Raw genomic sequence first — 25003 nt, 5'->3', positions numbered from 1 at the left:
ATGGCCAGTTCTGGCATCCAAATGCCAGAAAAGGGTGGCAATTTCGCGTTAAACGCCCATGCAGCACCCAATTCAGGGGTACAAATGCCAATAAGGGATCAGACACCTGCAAGTGCTGATAACAATCCCCTTAAGCAGGCTTTCCCAACCACTTCTATAGGAAATAAACCTGCAGCAACTAAGGTTGAAGAATACAAAGCTAAGATGCCTTATCCTCAGAAACTCTGCCAAGCAGAACAGGATAAATAATTTGCCCGCTTTGCAGGCTATCTCAGGACTCTTGAAATAAAGATTCCGTTTGCAGAGGCACTTGAGCAAACACCCTCTTATGCTAAGTTCATGAAAGAGATCTTAAGTCATAAGAAGGATTGGAGAGAAACTGAAAAAGTTTACCTCACTGAAGAATGCAGTGCAGTCATTCTGAAAAGCTTGCCAGAAAAGCTTAAAGACCCCGGAAACTTTATGATACCATGCACATTAGAGGGTGCTTATACCAAGACAGCTTTATGTGATCTTGGGGCAAGTATCAATCTAATACCTGCATCCACTATCAAAAAGCTTGGTTTGACTGATGATGTTAAACCAACCCGGATATGCCTCCAACTTGCTGATGGCTCCATTAAGATCCCATCAGGCGTAATTGAGGACATGATTGTCAAGGTTGGGCCGTTTGCCTTTCCCACTAACTTTGTAGTGCTAGAAATGGAGGAGCACAAGAGTACAACTCTCATTCTAGGAAGACCCTTCCTAGCAACTGGACGAACCCTCATTGATGTCCAAAAAAGGGAGATAACCTTGAGAGTCAATGATGATGAGTTCAAGTTGAATGCTGTCAAAGCTATGTAGCATCCAGACACACCAAAAGACTGCCTGAGCGCTGACATCATTGACTCTCTGGTAGAAGAGGTCAATATGACTGAGAGTCTCGAATCAGAGCTAGAGGACATTTTTAAAGATGTTCAGCCTGATCTGGAGGAACCAGAGAAAACAGAAGAACCTCTGAAAACTCCTAAGGAAGAGGAGAAGCCTCCTAAACCCGAGCTCAAACCACTACCAATATCCCTGAAATATGCATTTCTGGGGGAAGATGACGCTTTTCCTATGATCATAAGTTCTACTTTAGAACCACAGGAAGAGAAAGCACTAATTCAGGTGCTCAGGACACACAAGACAGCTCTTGAATGGTCTATAAGTGATCTTAAGGGCATTAGCCCAGCCAGATGCATGCACAAGATCCTATTGGAGGATGATGCCAAGCCAGTGGTTCAACCACAGAGGCGGCTGAATCCAGCCATGAAGGAGGTGGTGCAGAAAGAGGTCACTAAGTTACTAGAGGCTGAGATTATTTATCCTATTTCTGATAGCCCTTGGGTGAGCCCTGTCCAAGTTGTCCCCAAAAAGGGAGGCATGACAGTGGTTCATAATGAAAAAAATGAACTAGTTCCTACAAGAACAGTTACAGGGTGGCATATGTGTATTGACTACAGAAGACTCAATACAGCCACCAGAAAGGATCATTTTCCTTTACCATTCATAGACCATATGCTAGAGAGACTAGCAGGTCATGAATACTACTACTTTTTGGATGGCTATTCAGGTTACAACCAAATTGCAGTAGATCCTCAGGACCAAGAGAAAACAGCATTCATATGTCCTTCTGGAGTATTTGCCTACAGAAGAATGCCATTTGGTCTGTGCAATGCACCTGCAATCTTTTAGAGGTGCATGCTCTCTATCTTCTCTGATATGGTAGAGAAATTTCTGGAAGTCTTCATGGATGACTTCTCAGTATTTGGAGACTCATTCAGCTCCTGTCTTGACCATCTAGCACTTGTTCTAAAAAGGTGCCAAGAGACTAACCTGGTCTTAAACTGGGAAAAATGTCACTTTATGGTGACTGAAGGAATTGTCCTTGGGCACAAAATTTTAAACAAGGGAATAGAGGTGGATCAAGCTAAGGTAGAGGTAATTGAAAAATTACCACTACCTGCCAATGTTAAGGCAATCAGAAGCTTTCTAGGGCATGCAAGATTCTATAGGAGGTTCATAAAGGATTTTTCAAAAATTGCAAAACCTCTAAAAAATATGCTAGCTGCTGACACGCCATTTGTGTTTGACACAGAGTGTATGCAAGCGTTTGAAACTCTGAAAGCTAAGCTGGTCACAGCACCAGTCATTTCTGCACCAGACTGGACATTACCATTTGAACTAATGTGTGATGCCAGTGACCACGCCAATGGTGCAGTATTGGGACAGAGGCATAACAAGCTTCTGCACGTTATTTACTATGCTAGCTGTGTTCTGAATGACGCACAAAAAAATTACACAACCACAGAAAAGGAGTTGCTTGTAGTGGTTTATGCCATTGACAAGTTTAGATCTTATTTAGTGGGATCAAAAGTGATTGTGTACACTAATCATGCTGCTCTAAAATATCTCCTCACAAAGCAGGATTCAAAACCCAGACTCATCAGATGGGTGTTGCTTCTGCAAGAGTTTGATATAGAAATAAGAGACAGAAAAGGGACAAAGAACCAGGTAGCAGATCACCTGTCCCGGATAGAACCAGTAGCAGGGGCATCCCTCCCTCCTACTGAGATCTATGAAACCTTTCAAGATGAGCAACTCTTTGCCATTCAGGAATTACCATGGTTTGTAGACATTGCAAACTATAAAGCTGTGAGGTTCATACCCAAAGAGTACAGTAAACAACAAATGAAAAAGTTGATTTCTGATGCAAAATACTACTTGTGGGATGATCCATATCTCTTTAAGAGGTGTGCAGACAGAGTAATCCGTAGATGTGTGCCTAGAGAAGAGGCACAGAAGATCCTATGGCACTGCCATAGATCATAGTATGGAAGACACTTTGGAGGTGAACAACAGCCACAAAAGTTCTCCAATGTGGTTTCTACTGGCCTACTCTCTATAGAGACCCCCGAGAGTTTGTACGTAACTGTGACAGTTGCCAGAGAGCCGGTAATCTGCCTCATGGTTATGCCATGCCTCAACAAGGGATCTTAGAGATTGAGTTGTTTGATGTATGGGGTATTGACTTCATGGGGCCTTTCCCACCATCATACTCAAACACTTATATTCTGGTGGCAGTAGACTACGTATCTAAATGGGTAGAGGCAATTATAACACCCACTAATGATACTAAAACAGTGATGAAGTTCCTCCAGAAGCATATCTTCAGCAGGTTCGGTGTCCCTAGGATACTGATCAGTGATGGAGGCACTCATTTATGCAACAAACAGCTTGACTCTACTCTGGTCCAATATGGAATTAACCATAAAGTAGCAACTCCATATCATCCACAGACAAATGGGCAGGCTGAAGTCTCGAATAGAGAACTAAAACAAATCCTGGAACGGACTGTAAGTACCCGTAGAAGGGATTGGGCAAGTAGTTTGGATGATGCTCTGTGGGCATACAGAACAGCATTCAAGACTCCTATAGGGACCTCTCCATACCAACTTGTGTATGGAAAAGCCTGTCATCTGCCAGTAGAACTGGAACACAAGGCCTACTGGGCAACTTGATTTCTAAACCTTGATGCTAAGATAGCTGGAGAGAAAAGATTACTCCAGTTCAGACTCAATGCTTTCGAAAATGCTAAAATTTATAAAGAGAAAGCAAAAAGATGGCATGGCAAAAGGTTGTCTTCTAGATTCTTTGAGGAAGGACAGAAGGTCCTACTATTTAACTCTAGGCTCAGATTGTTCCCTAGGAAGTTAAAATCCCGGTGGAGGGGACCATATGTGATCACAAGTGTGTCACCATATGGTTATGTAGAGCTTCAAGATATTGATTCTGACAAAAAGTTCATTGTTAATGGACAGAGAATCAAACATTATCTTGAAGGCAATGTTGAGCAAGAATGCTCAAAGCTGAGACTAAATTAAAAAGCTCAGTAAAGTCCAGCTAAAGATAGTAAAGAAGCGCTTACTAGGAGGCAACCCAGCCATTATCAAATCAATTGAGATGTTTATAACAGTTATATAAGTTTATTTAATTTTGTTAATTATATTTGTTAATGCTTATCAGTGAAAAAGTTAAGAAATGAAGGTTCAGAACATAAAATAGAAGAATCACAGAGAAAAAGAGCTCACTGGCATCAAAACGCCAGTAAGGAGGCAAATTGGGCGTTAAACGCCAGAATGGCTACCATTCTGGGCGTTTAACGCCAGAAATAGCAGCTTCCTGGGCGTTCAGAAAAACACCTAGTGGGAAAGGATTTCTGGCGTTTAACGCCAGCCAGGGTATCTGGCTGGGTGTTAAACGCCCAAAATGGCCACCAGATGGGCGTTAAACGCCAGAATGGCGATCATTCTGAGCGTTTAATGCCAGAACAGCTAGGGGAGAGGTAATTTCATTTCAATTCAAATTTTTTCGAATTTTCATCTTTTAAATCAAAATTTTCTGCATCCAAACATTACAAACATTCATTTTTTAATGTCCATTCACAAAAATCTATAAACTTATAAATTTTTCTTGATTCTCTGTCAATTCTTTTCAATTCCTTTTCAAAACCTCATTCATATTTCCAATTTCTTTTCAAATCTTTTTAACTCATTCATATCATCTTTTATTTCTTAAATGCATAAACAAAAATTCAGATTTAACTTTTTCATATCTTTTCCAATCTTTTAAATTTTTGAAAAAAATCTCATCTTTTTCATATCATGCTTATCTTTTATCAATCATATCTTTCAATCATATCTTTTTCTAAAATTTCGAAACCACTCCCTCCCTCCCCTCTATTTATAAATTCGACATCCCCCTTCCTCCATCATTCGAATCCTTCTCTCCATCTATTCCTCTTCTTTCTCTACTTTTGCTTGAGGACAAGCAAACCTCTAAGTTTGGTGTGATTTTCCATGATCACTGACCAAGATCATTGCCCCTAAAGGAAAACAAATCACTCCAAGAGGCAAGAAAGAAAACAATCCAAAGCCACAATGGATGCATGAGAGGTTCTGCACCAAAGAACATGCAGATCATTACTTTAAAATTGTGTGTAGAAGATCAGTGATCCCGGAAGTCAAGTTCGATATGAAAGAAGACGAATATCCGGAGATCCAAGAGCAGATTCGAAATAGAGGCTGGGAAATCCTGGCTAATCCTGAGATAAATGTGGGAAGAAACATGAACCAGGAATTCTATGCAAATCTGTGGCTAACAGATAAGCAAAGAATGGAGGGAACTGCCTTCCATACTTTTTGAACCATGGTCAGAGGGAAGATTATCTACTTCCATCTTGACAAAGTGAGAGAAGTCCTCTAACTTCCTCAACTACAGGATGATCCAGAATCCTTTAATAGGAGACTGGCTAAAGATAAAAAGTTGGATTAAGTTCTAGAGGATATATGCCTCCCTGGAACCAAGTGGATAACCAATTCAAAAGGTATCCCAAACCAATTGAAGAGAGGAGACCTCAAGCCAGTTGCTAGGGACTGGCTGGATTTCATTGGGCGGTCTAAACTTCCCACCAGTAACCGCTCTGAAGTCACTATCAAAAGAGCAATGATGATCCACTGCATTATGCTGGGAAAAGAAGTGGAGGTTCACCAATTAATTCCTTGTGAAATTTACTTATTTGCAAACAAGGAATCCAATGAGGCCAAATTGGCTTACCTAAGCTTAATCAGTCTGTTATGTAAAGATGCGGGAGTACAGATAGGTGTGGATGAGTATATCCCAGTTGAACACCCAATCACCAAAAGAGTAATGGATGGACCTCAAGTTCAAGACAACCTCATCAAGAGGAGGGCGCATGAGCTCCTCCCAGAAATTCCTTAATTTGACTATTGGGCCCGCTTAGAAGCATCTATCAACAAGCTGCAAGAATCTATGGATCAACTCAAAGAAGAGCAGCAGAATCAGAACAGCATGCTCTGCAAACTGCTCAGAGAACAAGAGAAGCAAGTGCGTGAGCTACAGGAACTAAAGCGCCAGAAGCTATCCCTTGAAGAGTTGGATGTCCCACAAATTGAAGGAGCACCTACCCCTCAAAATCAAGGTTGTTGAGTCCTAACTCTGTGATAACTTTTATTATTAGAAACCTATTTTAAGAGTCACATAAGCATTAGTATTAGAGTCATTTATTTTTATGTCTTTAATTTCCTTTTTTTATTATTATTTGTCTGCTTTTATGTTTATTTTATGTCTTATTTTTATTTTATGATCAATAAAATTTAGAATCTATGTCTTAAAGCTATGAATGTCCTATGAATCCTTCACCTTCCTTAAATAAAAAATGTTTTCTGAAAAAGAAAAAAAAAAGAAGTACATGAATTTCAAATTACATCTTGAAAATAATCTAATTATTTTGATGTGGTGGCAATACTTTTTGTTTTCTAAATGAATGCTTGAACATTGCATATTTTTGATATTATTGTTTATGAATGTTAAAATTGTTGGCTCTTGAAAGAATGATGAAAAAGGAGAAATATTTTTGATAATTTGAAAAATCATAAAATTGATTCTTGAAGCAAGAAAAAGCAATGAAAAGCTTGCAGGAAAAACAATTGGCGAAAAAAAAAAAGAAGAAAAGGCAAGAAGAAAAAGCCAATAGCCCTTTAAACCAAAAGGCAAGGGTGAGATAAAAAGGATCCAAGCCTTTGAGCATTAATGGATAGGAGGGCCCAAAGGAATAAAATCCTGGACTAAGCGGCTAAACCAAGCTGTCCCTAACCATGTGCTTGTGGCATGAAGGTGTCAAGTGAAAAGCTTGAGACTGAGCGGTTAAAGTCGTGGTCCAAAGCAAAAAGAGTGTGCTTAAGAGCTCTAGGCACCTCTAACTGGGGACTTTAGCAAAGCTGAGTCACAATCTGAAAAGGTTCACCCAGTTATGTGTTTGTGGCATTTATGTATCTGGTGGTAATACTGGAAAACAAAGTGCTTAGGGTCACGGCCAAGACTCATAAAGTAGCTGTGTTCAAGAATCAACATACTGAAATAGGAGAATCAATAATACTATATGAATTCTGAGTTCCTATAGATGCCAATCATTCTAAACTTCAAAGGATAAAGTGAGATGCCAAAACTGTTCAGAAGCAGAAAGCCACTAGTCCCACTCATCTAATTGGAATTGAGCTTCATTGATATTTGGAACTCACTGTATTTTCTCTTTTTTCTATCCTATTTAGTTTTTGGTTGCTTGGGGACAAGCAACAATTTAAGTTTGGTGTTGTGATGAGCAGATAATTTATACCCTTTTTGGCATTATTTTTACATAGTTTTTAGTATGTTTTAGTCACTTTTTATTATATTTTTATTAGTTTTTATTCAAAATCACATTTCTGGACTTTACTATGAGTTTGTGTATTTTTTTTATAATTTTAGGTATTTTCTGGCTGAAATTGAGGGACCTGAGCAAAAATTTGATTCAGAGGTTGAAAAAGGACTGCAGATGCTGTTGGATTCTGACCCTCCTGCTCTCGAAGTGGATTTTCTGGAGCTATAGAAGCCCAATTGGCACGCTCATAACTGCGTTGGAAAGTAGAAATATTGGACTTTCCAACAATATATAATAGTCCATATTTTGCCCGAGATTTGATGGCCTAAACTGGCGTTCAAAGTCAGCCTAAAACTTTCTGGCGTAAAACGCCAGAACTGGCACCTTTTTCAGCGTTAAACGCCCATTCTGGCACCCAGGGTGGCGTTTAACGCCAGCTTTGGGCATATGAACGTGAAATTTTGAAAGCTCAGCCCAGGCACGCACCAAGTGGGTCCCGGAAGTGGATTTCTGCACTATCTGCACTTAGTTACTCATTTTCTGTAAACCTAAGTTACGAGTCTAGTATAAAAACTACTTTTAGAGATTCATTTTGAACCTCATGGCATTTTTTACACTTTATATTGTAATTTTGACGGCATGAGTCTCTAAACCCCATAGGTGGGGGTGAGGAGCTCTGCTGTGTTTCAATGGATTAATGCAATTACTACTGTTTTATATTCAATCACGCTTGATTCTATTCTAAGATACTCACTCGTACTTCAATCTAGAGAAGATGATGATCTGTGACACTCATCATTATTCTCAATTCTATGAACGTGTGTCAGACAACCACTCCCGTTCTATCTGAGCTCAACGTAGTCATTGGGTGACAGCTTGAGTGTGTATCTCTTGGGTTTCTAATCTACAGACCGAGTCCGGAGGTTAGAACCTTCGTGGTATAAGCTAGAACTAATTGGCAGCATTCCTGGGATCCGGAAAGTCTAAACCTTGTCTGTGGTATTCCGAGTAGGATCTGGGAAGGGATGACTGTGACGAGCTTCAAACCCGCGAATGTTGGGCGCAGTGACAGTGTGCAAAAGGACAAGGGTCCTATTCCGACGCTAGTGGGAACTGACAGATGATTAGCTGTGCGGTAGCTGTACATGGTATTTTTCATCCGAGACGAGCAATCTGACAGTTGATTAGCCGTGCAGAGATCGTACCTGGTATTCTTCATCCGAGAGGATCATACAGCTTGCCATTGAAGGAAGCCATGCGTGTTTGAAGAAGAAGACATTAGGAAAGCAGAGATTCAGATGACAAAGCATCTCCGGAACCTCAGCCTGTTTCTCATTACTGAATCACAAGTACTATTTATTTTATGTTATTTATTTTTTATAAATATAATCACTCTTATCATCAATCTCCTGACTAAGATTTACAAAACAACCATAGCTTGCTTCAAGCCGACAATCTCCGTGGGATCGACCCTTACTCACGTAAGGTATTACTTGGACGACCCAGTGTACTTGCTTGTTAGTTTTGCGTATTGTGAAAAGTGTAATCACAATTTCGTGCACCACCTGCCCTATAAAGCCTAAAACACTTAACACACGGATCACGGCATCGAATGGTATAAAGGAGAATTAAAATACAAAAATTAAAGATCTCTAGAAAGCAAGTTTTCAACCATAGAACAAAATTAGGAAGGGATTGAAAAATCATGCAAATCATATGAATAAGTGGGTAAGGACTTGATAAAAACTACTTAATTGAGCACAAGATAAACCATAAAATAGTGGTTTATCACCCCTGCATGAACCAATAAAATTTAATAGTCATGCATTAAATTGACTCCTCAAATATTATTAATAAATTCAAATTGACCCTGAATATTAATTAATGAAATCAAACAATACCTTAATCTAGCTCAGGTTAGTTACAATAAGATGCATTTTATTATCTTTTGCATGTTAGACATTATGCACCACCTGTATTGATGATGTTCACCAAGATCATCTACTAGAAGCTCTAGAAACACCTCCAATTCTCTTTATTCTCCGCTTCTACTATCGCCCAAGCAATAATGTATACATGGTTGTTGGCATCCTGACCAATAGCAGACAGCATCTGCTCCCAAATTGTGTCTTCAAGAATGCTCCATCTAGGCCAATTAGAAGTCGACCCAGCCTTGAACCCTCTTTTTGCATCCATCAAGGCAAACATAAATTTTTTCAAAAATTGGATCTGAATTGAGTTATGGAGTAACACCAATCTTAACAGTAGGCCTAGGATTGCTCTTAAGCAAAGTCTCTGCATAATCTTTCAATCTTAGATATTGCACAACTACATCACCATACAGTACATTTCGTAGATCTGTAAGGGCTCTGGTTAGTGATAACTTGTTGAGGTCCAAGTTACATTTTCTCCTAAAATATGATGCTGTCTCACCATGCTTCAGACTTGTATATTCCCTTAGTTTTTTTTTAACTAATTTCCAAGCAAGCCACTTCTTGTTTGTAGCTCTACTTTTGCTTTTTCTAGGACATGTGTGTGATGCCAAGGCATCTTAGGCTAGTTTTACTAGCCTTTTTATTTTGATTTCATTAGGTTTTATGCACTTTCTTGAGCTATAAGTAATCATTTGGGTTAGAAATTCATGTATGCCTAGATTCATTCAACCATGGTTATTTTGATGCAATTTCATGAGACTTTGGCCATAATTACTTGTGTGCTAAGAATGATGCAATCTCTCATGATGTTAGCAAGGCTTTGATGCATATATTGGTTGATGACAGGTGAAGAAATGTATGGAAGAAGGTTGAAGGATGGCCATAGAAAGGATGAAGAGGAAGCAACGTTGGTGGCCAAGTTGGACCACCAATGTTGCCTCAAACATTGAGAGGAATGAAACAGGGTAGCTTCTGCATAATTATCTGATACTCACGTTGGAGGGAACGTTGGTAAGCCAACGTTACCTCCAACGCTGGACACAAAGTGCTTTCTAGAAAATTAGAAAAACTGTGGCAACGCGTACGCGTGCTATACGCGCACGCGTGGATAGGCCAACGTTGGAAGGAACGTTGCCAATCCAACGTTGAGGCCAACGTGCACGATCTGAGCTCCAAAACCATGATTTTGAAAAAGTGCATCGACGCGCACGCGTGTATGACGCACACGCACGGATGAATCAACGTTGAAGGGAGCGTTGTTGGTCCAACGCTGATGCCAATGTCTTCGAAACATTTTAAAAGTTGAGGTTTGGGAATTTGAATCCATGTGCACGCATATGTCACGCGCACGCGTGGATGAGCATTTTTTCCCCAAACGCGCACACGCATAAGCAGCGCATACGCGGGAACTGGTAATTTGCACCATTCACGCACACGCATGGACAAGAAAACGTTGGCACTCCAACGTTGAGTCAAACATTGCTCAAAACATCCAAAACTCAATTTCTCAGAAGGATGTTTGACTCAACATTGGCCCTTAAACGTGGACTCCAACGTGAGCATCAGAACATTGCAATTCAAGCAGATTTCTTCTCAACAAGCATGGGAGCCGATTGGATCAACTTCAACAAGGCCAAAAGCCCAATTGAAATGAATTGAGGATCAACTGAAGAAGTGTATAAATAGCTAGAATTTAAGTTAGTTGGGGGGGCTTGGAGAATGTATTGAAACTCTGCCCAATTTTCCTCTTTCTGTAACTTTTCAATTCTACAATGTATTTTCCAGATTCAATTTCCATTTTGAGAGCTATGAACAACTAAACCTGTTTCATTGGGTTAGGGAGCTCTATTGTAATTCAATGGATCAATAATAGTTTTCATCTTCTTCTTCTTTCTTTTCTCTTAATTTTTGTTAGAAAGCTTTCGATCTTAATTCAATTGGATAGTTGTCTTGACAGAGAAGCTATCCATAATTGGAATTCTTCTGATCCTTGAGAAAGGGATGAAGAATTCATGCTAGAATTTTTTTTTCACATTGGATTAGATTGGGGGTTGGATGGATATTGTGACATTTACTCCTACCAATACTTTGATCTATGAATTTGTGTGGTATAGTCAGTGACCGAACTTCAACTCTTTCCATGAGCAATTAAATCAAGACATTGGGCAATTGTTCATGCTTAGAGAGATTGGTGAGCCAAGACATTGGGATCCATTCATCTAAGATTGCCAAGCAATGTCAATGAATGCATTGATTGAGGAAGAGGTGAAAATGATTTGATCCGGATAGTTCAATATCTCCTAAAACCCAATTAATCCCCTACTCTGATCTTACCCATTCTCATTACATTCTGCTTTTTAATTTCATACTTAATCCCCATTCCCATTTAATTTCTTAAAATTTAAGTTTCTTCCCTTTAATTACCTACAATTTAATTTATGTTCCTTTAATTTCTTGCTCTTTAAGTTTCCCGCCAATTTACATTTTGCAACACCAATTCAATTCTGATTTCGGTCAACTAGAACAATTCTCCAATTAACATTGATCAACCAACCAATACCTGTGGGATTCGACCTCACTCTACAGTGAGTTTTACTTGACGACAATCTGGTGCACTTGCCAGTAAAAAATTTTTGAGAGACAGTTTTCAGGATATCAAATTTATGGCACCGTTGCCGGGGATTGGTTTTGTGTTGACAATTACTAAATTGGAGGATAACTAGATTGAGCATTTTTCTTTTCTTTTGTTAATTGAATTTCAATTTTTGCTGTTACATTTACCTTCTGCAATTTTAGTTGTTTCTATTTATTTTTTGTTATTCCCTTACCTTCCAGCAAAACTAATCCACTAACTCATTAACTGTTTGATTAATTGCCTCAATTGCTCTAACCACACTTTTTCATTAACTGTGAAATCTTCACTTGCTGGTTGCTGCTTGTTTTGGTACTTGTATGACAGGTAGAAAAGAGGTCTCAACCTCTTTTGACATTGAACCGGAGAGAACCTTCCTGAGATTAAGGAGGGAAGCAAGAGGAAAGAAGGCTATTGGTGCAGAAAAATAGGAGGAAGAATTGGATATAAACATGGAGGATGATATGGAAAACCATCATGAAGGAGAGGTGAATAATCATGCCAGAGGAGGTGCAGCCAACCCTGCTGAACAAGAGAGGAGAGTTCTAGGCTCCTACATCAATCCAAACCTAGGAAACTGTGGTAGCAGCATTCAAAAGTCAACCATCCAAGCTAATAATTTCGAATTAAAGCCTCAACTCATCACTCTCGTACAAAACAATTGTTCTTTCGGAGGAAGTGCCCAGAAGACCCTAATCAGCATCTCACTACATTCTTAAGGATCTGTGATACGGTTAAATCTAATGGTGTTCATTCTGACACCTATAGATTGCTACTGTTTCCATTTTCTTTGAGGGACAAAGCATCTAAATGGTTAGAATCATTTTCCAAAGAAAGCTTAACAACCTGGGAGGATGTGGTGAATAGATTCTTAGCAAAGTTCTACCCTCCATAAAAAGTAAATAGACTAAAAACTGAAGTGCAGACATTCAGACAGCAGGATGGTGAAACCTTATATAAAGCCTGGGAGAGATTCAAAGATTTGACAAGGAAATGCCCCCCTGATATGTTTAATGAGTGGGTGAAATTGCATATCTTTTATGAGGGGCTTTCCTATGAATCAAAGAAAGATGTAGACCATTCATCTAGAGGCTCCCTTAACAAGAAAAAGACCATTAAAGAAGCCATTGATGTCATAGAAACAGTGGCTGACAATGAGTATTTTTACGCCTCAGACAGAAGCAACAACAGGGGAGTCATGGAACTAAACCATATGGATGTAATCCTGGCCCAAAATAAGATGATGACTAAGCAACTAGCTGATTTGACCAAGCAAATGGAGAAGAATCAGGCTACAGCCATCTACACTCAACCATCACCTTAAGGAGATTTAGACACAGAGGAAGGAGTTAACTGGGAGGAAGCCAATTACCTTGGAAATTCATCTAGGCAAGTTCATGATCCATATTCCAAAACTTATAACCCTGGTTGGAAGAACCACCCAAACTTCGGGTGGGGAAACCAACAAAACCAAGGCCAAGACCACAAACCTCATAATCCCAACCAGTACACCTACCAACAATCCAATCCAAGATCATATCAGCATCCATATAACAATTCTTCTCAGCCACCTTATTAAGTCCAAGCCAATCAGCCTCAACATCCAATTCCAACTCCACCATCAGAGGACAAACTATCCAGGATCGAAGCTATGCTCACCAACCTTTGCAAGGAAGTCCAAGACAACAGGAATTTCAAGGAAGAAGTGAGAGATAGTATGAAAAGTTGAGGAGAGATTATTAAGAACCTTGAATCTCAAGTAGGACACCTCTCACAGCAGATTTTGAAGTCTACTGATAGTTTCCCAAGTGACACTGAGAAAAATCCAAGAGGGAAAATGAAGAGCTGAAGCCACAAGAATCAGGAAGAGCAACTAACTAGGAACTCCCTAACACAAGAGTCACTGGAGCACTATTGGAAGAAGAGAAAAGAGTTGGAAAAAAATTGCTAAGGGGATGGAGATATAAGAAGATTCCTACAGAAGGTTTTTCCCCTGGAGACATGGTGATATCAATTCACCATCTATCAATCCCACCCCATCTTCCAACCCTTTCATCTCAATTACCTCATGTGTTCACAATCAGAAAGGTCCTTTCCTTGGAACATGTAGAAATCATCAAGGAATCAAGTGGAGAAAGCTTCACTATGCGTGGAGAGGACATGAGGCACTACAGTCTACCATGACAGAGAACGTCAAGCTAGTGACGTTAAAAGAGCACTTGTTGGGAGGCAACCCAACCAAAGGTAATTTTTCTTTCATAGCTAGTCAATAAAAGAGTCAAGAAGACTTCTCTGCATTGTAAGGAGTTACGTTTGGTGTTGCACACCAAAGAAATTCAGAGATGAATGTGCAATTCTAAGTTTGGTGTTTCACCATGGACTTCCTTAAAAAGCACATTGCATTTTTCATCATAACTGGTTAGAAGCTCCAAGCAATCAGAGAAACTACTTGACAAATTTTTGGATTTTCAGCTATAGTTTAACTTTTTAATAAAAGCACTTGCAGTTTTACATGTATGTTCACCTTGCTACATTTAGAAGTAAGAAAGGAATTAAGTTTGGTATTCACACACCAACTTAAGTTCTGAAAATCACAAGCATACATATAGACTTACCATTTCTCAAGTGCTTGGGAAACAAACAACTTCCAATAGTTTTGCAGGAAGACAATCAAACCTTTGGGAAAGCTATGCACCATCATCCAGGGAGAAAGGGAAAACCAAGGCTAGGAAGGGTGATGAACAACAAAGAAGATGCCAAAAGGTTGTATTGTCGCTTAATTGCTTGTACTTTGAATTGCTGATATTGGAACTTTGAATATATCCCTGCTGAATAGTATACTTATGTCTAAATTCTGTTTGGTTAATTTCCTTTAAATTCCAAAAAAGTGTTTAGTCTAAGTGTCTGGGTGAATTTCACTTGCTTGAATGTATGCTTGTTCCCTTATTTTAATTAAATAAAAGAAAGGTTTGAACAGAAGTGAAAATTGTTCCATTTGGTAAGGAATAAAATAAAGATTGAGTGGTGGTATGTATGTCTGATGGTGTAGCTAGCTCACTAATAATGAATAAAAGGTATAATATCCCTCTTTAGTGTAAACTAGATGCTGTCTATGAATCTTAGCAATTAGAAATCCTTGGAAGAAAGAAAACAAATAAAAAGAAAGAAAAGAAAAGCCAAAAGTGGCAACAAAAATAGAAGAAACAAAGAACAAGGCTAGACACCAATAGCTTGGACCTTAAGACATATGCCTGTGGTGTCCTTGTACTAGGATCTGCTTGGATGATTAGGTTCTATGGAGTGTCTTAACACTTGATAACTTGTGTTAACTAATCCGAGATTATCAACCAAAAGTCCATTATCAAGAGCAACCTAGTTACAAGGCATTTAGTAACACAAAGAGGTGCTGGGCACCAATGTCTTAAGAAGAATTGTGAGCCAAGTGTCTGTAGTGAATATATGTTGAGTGAAAATAAGCTAAAAAGCTGCTACAACATATGACACTAAGCTACAAGTGAGAAATAAGTTCACAGAAAAAGAAAAACAAAAAAGGGCAATAACCAAGGATGAGTGAATAATAAGAGGTCATAGCAGTATGTTAGTTAATGCTTAAAAGAGACATTTCTCACCCAAGAATCAAATAAAAGTGAGCTGTAACATTCTCTGCATAAAAATTCAATCACTTGCTGATATGGATATGTATTACTTTCTGTTTCATTCATTCTTCTCATAATTCAGTGCTTGCTTGGGGACAAGCAAGATTTAAGTTTGGTGTTGTGATGCCAAGGCATCTTAGGCTAGTTCCACTAGCCTTTTTCTTTTGATTTCATTAGGTTTTATGCACTTTCTTGAGCTATAAGTAATCATTTGGGTTAGAAATTCATGTATGCCTAGATTCATTCAGCCATGGTTATTTTAATGCAATTTTATGAGATTTTGGCCATAATTACTTGTGTGCTAAGCATGATGCAATCTCTCATGATGTTAGCAAGGCTTTGATGCATATATTGGTTGATGACAGGTGAAGAAATGCATGGAAGAAGGTTGAAGAATGGCCATAGAAAGGATGAAGAGGAAGCAACGTTGGTGGCCAAGTTGGACCACCAATGTTGCCTCAAACGTTGAGAGGAATGAAACAGGGTAGCTTCTGTATAATTATCTGAAACTCACGTTGAAGGTAACGTTGGTGAGCCAAAGTTACCTACAACGCTGGACACAAAGTGCTTTCTGGAAAAAGAGAAAAACTGTGGTGACGCGTACGCATGCTATACGCGCACGCATGGATTGTGAATTTTTGACAATCCACGCGCACGCATAGGTAACGTGCATGCGTGGAGAGGCCAACGTTGGAGGGAACGTTGTCAGTCCAACGTTGAGGCCAATGTGCACGATCTGAGCTCCAAAACCATGATTTTGAAAAAGCGCATCGACGCGCACGCGTGTATGACGCGCACGTGCGGATCAATCAACGTTGGAGGGGGCATTGTTGGTCCAACACTGATGCCAACGTCTTCAAAATGTTTTAAAAATTGAAGTTTAGGAATTTGCATCCACGCGCACGCATATGTCACGCGCACGCGTGGATGAGCATTTTTGCCCCAAACGCGCACACGCATAGGCAGCGCATACGCGTGAACTGGTAATTTACATCTACACGCACGCGTATATCACGCGCACGCGTGGACAAGAAAATGTTGGCACTCCAACGTTGAGTCAAACATTGCTCAAAACGTCCAAAACTCAATTTCTCTGAAGGACGTTTGACTCAACGTTGGCCCTCAAACGTGGACTCCAACGTGAGCATCAGAACATTGCAATTCAAGCAGATTTCTTCTCAACAAGCATGGGAGCCAATTGGATCAACTTCAACAAGGCCAAAAGCCCAATTGAGATGATTTGAAGATCAACTGAAGAAGTGTATAAATAGCTAGAATTTAAGTTAGTTTGGGGGGCTTGGAGAAAGTATTGAAACTCTGCCCAATTTTCCTCTTTCTGCAACTTTTTAATTCTGCAATGTATTTTCCAGATTCAATTTCTATTTTTGAGAGCTATGAACAACTAAACCTGTTTCATTGGGTTAGGAAGCTCTATTGTAATTCAATGGATTAATAATAGTTTTCATCTTCTTCTTTCTTTTCTCTTATTTTTGTTAGAAAGCTTTCGATCTTAATTCAATTGGATAGTTGTCTTGATAGAGAAGCTATCCATAATTGAAATTCTTCTGATCCTTGAGAAAGGGATGAAGAATTCATGCTAGAATTGCTTTCTCACATTGGATTAGATTGGGGGTTGGATGGATATTGTGACATTTAATCCTACCAATACTTTGATATATGAATTTGTGTGGTATAATCAGTGACCGAACTTTAACTCTTCCCATGAGCAATTAAATCAAGATATTGGGCAATTGTTCATGCTTAGAGAGATTGGCGAGCCAAGACATTGGGATCCAATCATCTAAGATTGCCAAGCAATGTCAATGAATGCATTGATTGAGGAAGAGATGAAAATGATTTGATCCGGAGAGTTCAATATCTCCTGAAACCCAATGAATTCCCTACTCTGATCTTACCCATTCTCATTACATTTTGCTTTTTAATTTCATGCTTAATCCCCATTCCCATTTAATATCTTACAATTTAAGTTTCTGCCCTTTAATTACCTGCAATTTAATTTCTGTTCCTTTAATTTCTTGCTCTTTAAGTTTCTCGCCAATTTACATTCTACAACACCAATTCAATTCTAATTTCGCTTAACTAGAACAATTCTCCAATTAATATTGATCAACCAACCAATCCCTGTTGGATTCGACCTCACTCTAGAGTGAGTTTTTACTTGACGACAATCCGGTGCACTTGTTGGTAGAAAATTGTTGAGAGACAGTTTTCAGGACATCAAGTTTGTGTGGTCAATGTAAAATATCTTCATTTGCCAGCATGTCTTCTCACGATCCCTACTTGCATAAGTCACCCACTTACATCCCTCTTTCTTCCACCTTCAGACTGTTCTAGCCTTGTAGCTCTCATTTCTTCTCCATTTGAACTCCCTCCCCTCTTGTATAGTTAATTCCCTTATCGCTTCAATGAAGTCTTGTTTAATGTTAAACTTCATTCCAACTTGAAGGTTACACTCCCCAAACTTAGCACCATCATTGAATTGTGGGAACACATCATCAAAATTTTGGGAAGGTTTCATTTTCTCGGAGTGCCATGAGTTATTTCCATTAGAATCTTCAAAATAAGGGTCATATGCACCATATTCTCTAACCTATCTTGTAGTGCTCTTGCCTAACACTTGTGCCAAGTCAATCTCCTTATCAGAGTTAACCACTAGCATTTCTTCTTTCAATAGCATTTTTTGTTTTTCCTTGTTCCAAGCAGACCCAGGGGCATGTTTCAACTTATGATTCCTTTTCCTTCTTTCAAATTTTTCACTGTCAGTCTTAGTATCACTTGATATATCAATGACCCCAGGATATTTCGAAGAGTGGGCATCTGTCTAGTATGAAAAGAGGTTTAAGAAGGAGATATTCAACTTTGTTAACCCATAAAAGATAATAAATTTTTCTAAGCTAGTTAACAAAAGCCAAGTTGCCATGAAGTGGGTTTCGACACTAGATGATCATGATGAGACTCCACAAAGAAACTTTAGTCAGGACTTGGCTCCTTAGATTAGAAACTTTAAAGCCATCATTCAGCTTCAAAGCCGAAATTAGCAAGAGACTCAGGACGTTGCTAAGTGCTCAAAGTGTAGGAGAAATCATGGTAGTCAACCCTGTCGTTTCGGTACGGCTGCATGCTATTATTGCAATAAAGTTGGACTTAAGGCAAGAGACTATCGAAGGCTGATAACAAATAAGTTTGCTAACAACACTGCTAGGCCCGATTCTCGCACCCAAGGTAAGCACTATGCTAAGAATTTGATGAGTTGGATATCATTGTAAATTCTTACTTGTGCATCAAATTTTGAAGACAAATTTTTCTTTAAGGAGGGTAGAGTGTAACAATCCAAATTTTTAGTAACGGACTTCTTGTGCTTCATACATTAGGGTAGAGTGTAACAAAATTTGGTTGTTAGCTCCTCTTGATGGTTTGGTCATGTTAAAATCATGGAAGAACTTGATATCTTTGATATTCTTGCTTAGACATCTTTAGGAGCAAGAATCCATCAAATTTTTCTTGAGAAAGGAAGGAAACAAGCTAGAAATTACCGAGAGAAAATCAGTTTTTGTAAGCTAAAACAAAGAGGTAAGATTGATAAACACCAATTTTATGGTTTATATTGTGTTGAATTTAGGGGATTTTATCAACTTATCTCACGTTTATTCAATGAAATAGCATGCTTTTGTAATTCTCCCTAATTTATGCTTAAGAGTAAAAACATGCTTTTTAGGCCTTTAAATTACTAATTTTAATTCACTTTAATCCCATTTGATGCCTTGATATGTTTGTTGAGTGATTTCAGGCTTATAAGACAAGCATTGGATGGAAGAAGTGAAGAGAAAAGCATGCAAAGTGGAGAATTCATGAAGAAATGAGCATTTGGAGGTTTCAAGGCCATGCGCACGCATCACCCACGCGTACGCACGAGGAGGAAATTTGCTAGCAACGCGCACGCGTGACGCTGATCACGTGACCTCATTAAAGTGAATACGCTGGGGCAATTTCTGAGCTTTCCAGGCCCAAATCCAACTCATTTCTGAAGTTATTTGATGCAAAATTCAAGATTGGATAAAGGGGGAGCAATTAGATTAGCTTAGGATCATGCTTTAAGTAGTTTTCTAGAGAGAAAAGCTATCTCTTCTCTCTAGAATTAGGGTAGATTAGGTTAATTTCTCTTATATCTAGGGTTTAATTCCTGTTTTCATCTAGTTTTCTTTGCAATTTCTTGTTCCTACTTCTTTATTCTCTTAGTTTTACTTGTTAATTCTCATTTTGGTTACTTTTATATTCATGCACTCATGTTAATTTTCATTCTCTTTAATGCAATTTTGAGGTATTTCATGTTTAATGTGCTTTTCTTAGTTGTTATTGTTATTTTCTTGCTTTAGGTAGTGGTAGATTTTATTATTCTTGCACTTTTATGATGCTTTTCTTTTATGCCTTCCATGTGTTTGACAAAATGCTTGGTTGGATGTTAGAGTAGCTTTTTGAGCATTCTTGGCTTGGAAAGAGAAATTAGGCAATCTTGAGTCATTAATACCCAACTCATGTTGGTGATCTAGAGTTGTTAGTTAATATTATTTCCATTGACTCTAATCTCTTGCTAATTCAATTAGTGAGTTGATTAGGACTTTTGGATTGAGATTAACTAGTCTTATTTGACTTTCTCTCAATGTGAATATAACATTATACCTTCTTCCTATGTTGGAGATGACAAAATAGGATTAGCTCTTGTTAACTATTGTGTGATTATTAATGACTAGGATAGAAAGTCTAGATTCTCAATCCTTGCCATGAATGCCTCTTTTTAGTAATTGCTTTCCTTAGTTCTTTTATTTATTTTCTTGCCATTTTAATTTATTGCACTTTTATCAACCCAACCGTGAAACTCATAACCAATAATTGAGCACTCGATTGTGATTCTTAGGGAGAATGACCAGTGACTAATATTCTCGGTTATCTTTATTGGGTTGGACTTGTGACAACCAAAAATTAAACGTTGATTGAGGATTGTGTGTTGGTTGGGAACTATACTTCGATGAGATTATTTATGGAAATTCCTAACCGACAATAATCCTCTTTCAAAGATTCGATAAATTAATCATGAATTGATTGTGTTTCTAAATGCTTGATTGTTTGATACTTGAAACTAAGTGCTTACTTAACGTTTTGATGTATCTTGATGGGCTAAATATTGGGTGTTAGGTGCCCTCCCTGTGAAACTTTTATGGGCGTTGGGCACCTACTTCTTGAAAACTTTGGATGTGGGGTGCCCTTCCTATGAAACTATATGGGCACCGAGTGCCTAACCATGTAACTTCACGGGCGCTAGGCACTTTGTGATTTAAGTCCGTAGGCACTGGGCGCCAATTGTTGGGCGCTAGGCGCCTACGTTTTGCTACAAATTTCATGCTTCGAAGGCATTGAGCGCTGGTTGTGGGTGCTAAGCACCATGCTGTGATGATGTATGAGCACAAAAAAATTGTGTTTCTAAAATAATTAGGGGAAAAGTGTATCTTAGTAGAAATACAGAGGCAAAATATAATTAGTTAAAAGCTCAGGGGTTAAAACATAATTAATTAAAGCTTAGGGACTAAGCTATAAATATCCAAAATCTTGAAGTCTAGTGTAATATTTTAAGGTTTAAAGATATAAAAAGAGTTTAACTGAAAGATGAGGTAAGTAACATAAAAGTTTAGGAATATAACTGTAATTATAATAGAAAAACGTAGAAAGATAATTCAAAAGCCTAGAATCTAGGGATTTCTTCATAAAACACCTAGCAAGAGGTTTGAGAAGAGGTTTAGCATTAAAGAAGAACTGAGAATATTGAGAAAAATATTAATAAGAAAGAAAAGAGACATGAGATTGATAAAAGTGGTCTAGCCCTAAAAACCTGAGAAAAGTGGAATCTGTAAGCTAAAAACTGTTACAGAGACTGATGAATATTGATTGGGCCTTGGGCCAAATAGTGATTGATGATTTGGACCATTGACCCGGATATAAAAGACGAGACACCCGTGGGTTGATTCGCTTTCCAGACATACTCAACCAGAGTGTTGTTCTTGTAAGGCAAGGTTGCTTATAAAGGTACTGCTATAACATGCTTAATTCGGTTTTGCTCTGGAAATGCCATATCCGGCAAGGTGCGCTGGGTTACGTCGGGAACGGGTAGAAACCGACACATGAGCTCATGACTTACACAAGGACTAGACATGCATCATACTTGTATGTGCATCCTTTTTGGTTATGTATTTTGTATAAATGTATGTGTGTTTTCTGTATTGCCTTCTATGTGATGCTTCTGTAGTTTTAATTTGTCTATTATTTTCTGTACTTTATTGTTTTTTATTTTCTTTGTATATACATTACTTGTCTGGTAAACAACAAAGCATTAATAAAATTAACTAACAACTCCGACCTTACTAAGAACCCCGAGTTCTTACCCACAATTCTCCCTTTCAGATGGAGAACCGACAGTTTAATGATGACATATGATCGTGCAGAGGAGTAGTGGATGATATTTTGCCTTTTGATTATCTTCAGCTTGGCCCAAGTCTTGAAGACTTAGAGTGTTCTTCTCCCACTTTTGTGGCCTAGATGAAGTAGGGAAGTATAGAGTTTAGGCTAGCCCGGGTGCCAACTTACGAACTTCTTAGATAGGTTAAGGCCTAGAAGGTGATATGTATATGTATGTAAATAGTTAATAACTAGCTACTTCTAAGGGTGTCATAACTAGGTGTTGTTAACCAACATACGATGTATACATGTGTTATAGTTTTAAACTGCTTTATCTGTTATTATCTATAATTTTATCTATAAATATTTTGGCTTATCAAACCAAACATTTTTCAAAAAATTACGCTGCAAAATAACAACGTTCTAACAACAAATCAGGCTCATATAATAAATAATAATTAAACTTAAGGAAAGCAAGTTAGTAACACTTAGCTTCTAGTATGATCATGACATGCTAAAAGTTAGGTCATTACAGGTGAGGCCTTCTTGTCATTCTTATTTGGGTTTGGGGGTGGGAATGGGGCTAAGAGAAATCTGACACAACTCTGGACAGTCATCATCAAATTCTGGTTCAGACACTCCATGTTCAAAGTATACGTGTGCAATCCTTTAGGAGAGCATTGGGAGAGCAATGGGGTTTCACAACAGTGCATTTGAGAAAAAAGAAGAGGAAGGGTCAAGGTTTTGTTGGTATTTTGAACTTATGATCATCTTAGTATGAAGATGGAGACTTTTAACCCCAAACAAACTGAAACAACATCACTTTCATAGGTATTGAGCGCAAAAGTGACATGGTCTCATTTTGGTTGCGTCCAATGTGTCATGTAAATGTGCCAGATCAGCATTTTGGTGACAGAGGTGATCGTAAGAGACCCGGAGCCAAGATTGCCAATTTGGGGGTTCTAATTGGGGCCAACAAAATTGTAGGGGGTTATTTTGAGCATTGTAAAACCCGGTTATTTAATAAATAATTAATTCAAAAATTAAAATTTATCCTAGAATATAAAAAATGTGACTTTTATGGTTTAATATAATAGAGAAAACTAACACAAAAATTTTGACACCAATTTTAAAGAATTTGGCCTAAGATTGGGCTAAAGGGGCCGAACCGGTTGAACCGGGTCCAAAATGGGCCCAAGGCCCAACCCAACTCAGCCTACAACACTTAAAGAACACCCTCTCTCCTCTCTTGATCATCAAACACGCTCAGCAAGAAAGGAAGAACACTCTTCCAAAGCCATAACCCTAGCTTAATCTTCAAATCCACATAACTTTTGATCCAGAGCTCCGATTGACGCACCGTTTGCGGCCACGTGACTGCGGCGTCGAGTTCTATAAAACCTATACAATTATTCTTAAGGTAAGCCACAGTTTCTTCTTCAAATCCCAGCTCTTAGTTTCAAAAATTTTGAACAAAAATATTGAGATTATGAGCTCATTTGTGTTATAGGCTCAAACTAACATGAGGGAGAAGCTTCTTCTTGTCTCTTTTGATCCTTGGTCTGGTAAGTACCTCAAACCCTAGTGAAAAATTCTGAATTTATGGTGTTGGATTTTGAGTTATTATGTTTGGGTGTGATGTTGTGGCTTAGGCATGGTATATATGTGCATTGGAGTTTGATTGGTGATTTTGGAAAGCTTTGGAGTGGAGCACCAAGCATGGAAATCTGTTGGTGAAGTTTGGAAACCTTGGAAGTTGAATTTGAGAGTGTTCCAGGTGGAACGAGAATCAGCCAAGGTATGATTTCGGTTTCCTGTATCTAAAATGTAATGTGGTGTGAAAACTTAGGCTAAAGGCCCTAAGATAGAAGTTGAACTATTCATGTGGTTGATTGTTGGAATAAATTTTGTTGTGGTGAATATGATTAGTGGATTTTTGGAATATTGATATGTATAAAGTTGAATATATGTCAACGATGATTGTTTGGTTGGAAATGTTGATATTTGTTAATGAGCATATAAGGTTCTGAGTAATGTGGGTTGATGTGCCTAAGAGTTGGTAAGATTGAGGCTCTTGTTGATGAGCATGAATTGGTGTGATAAAGATGTGTATCTTCCTGGTGATTGATTAAATTGAATGTGCTTGAAAAATTGAGCTATGAAATGTTGATTATAAATTGAATTTATTGAATTGAAATTTGGTTAAAAGTGGATAATTGGTGGGTTGGGGATTGAATAAGGTTTGGAAATGATTGATGTTGGAATGGTTGGGTCTTGGTTGATTTTTGAATGAAATTGTGAAGTGTATGTTTTGGAAAATTGGAGGTTTATGAAGTTGGTAAAACTGAAATTTTAGTGAACTTCAACGGATCATATCTCAAGCTATGGTTTTTAGAATTTGATGCTTTTTATATCAAAAGAAATATAATTTCACAAGCTTTAAAATGGTTTAAATTTGGATGAAATCTAAATTTTGTGGAAGGAGATATGATCGTTAGAAGTTTGGGCCAAAAATATGAATTATGCAAATTCTGCAGAATTTGTGATTTCTGGTTTGTGTGCGCACGCACACCCTGCGGAATTCTGAGCCTGTGCACACGCACAACCTTGTACGTACACACAAGTGGGAATGGAGCTGCTGCTAAAAGCGCTAGCACGCTCTGTGCGCGCACATGGCTAGGGAAGTCTTGACTGCTGTGCGTATGCACAGATCTGTGTGCACGCACACGTTGGGAATGGCAGGCTGTTGGTGGCACTAGAACACCTTGTGCGTGCACTCAACCCTAGAGATTTTGCTTCCTGTGCATACGCACAGACCTGTGCGTACGCACACTTTTAAAAATGCTTCTGGGCGTCGCACACCCCTGTACGTACGCACGCGACCCAGTCCTTTTCTAAAGCTTTTGTTTTCAAGTCTTTCACATTCTCAACAAGCTTGTAACCTCTCGAGATGCTATTTCACACTTATAAAGCTCCAATTTCATCTTTTAAATCTTAAACTAATGTAGAATGCCTAGTGATTGAGAGGAAGCTAGGGAAGGGGGTAACCTATGGATGAAGAAAGGGGATATAA

At 38.5% G+C, this 25003-nt stretch overlaps 1 non-coding gene and 1 pseudogene across 1 annotated transcript; one reads left to right on the top strand and one right to left on the bottom strand.

Annotated features, from left to right (window-relative positions):
• On the top strand, positions 1 to 23878 carry LOC148544706 (uncharacterized; annotated as a pseudogene).
• LOC148544707 (small nucleolar RNA R71) lies at positions 12714 to 12821 on the bottom strand. Its single transcript, XR_015901871.1, has one exon. It is a non-coding gene; the product is annotated as a small nucleolar RNA R71 (small nucleolar RNA).
• Positions 23879 to 25003: the final 1125 nt, after the last annotated feature.

Source organism: Arachis ipaensis, chromosome B9 (assembly GCF_059453495.1).
Source record: "Arachis ipaensis isolate K30076 ecotype BB chromosome B9, ASM5945349v1, whole genome shotgun sequence".
NCBI classification, from domain to species: Eukaryota; Viridiplantae; Streptophyta; class Magnoliopsida; order Fabales; family Fabaceae; genus Arachis; species Arachis ipaensis.
The sequence above is the reverse complement of the archived record's forward strand: the minus strand, read 5'-3'. Positions and strand labels throughout refer to the sequence as shown.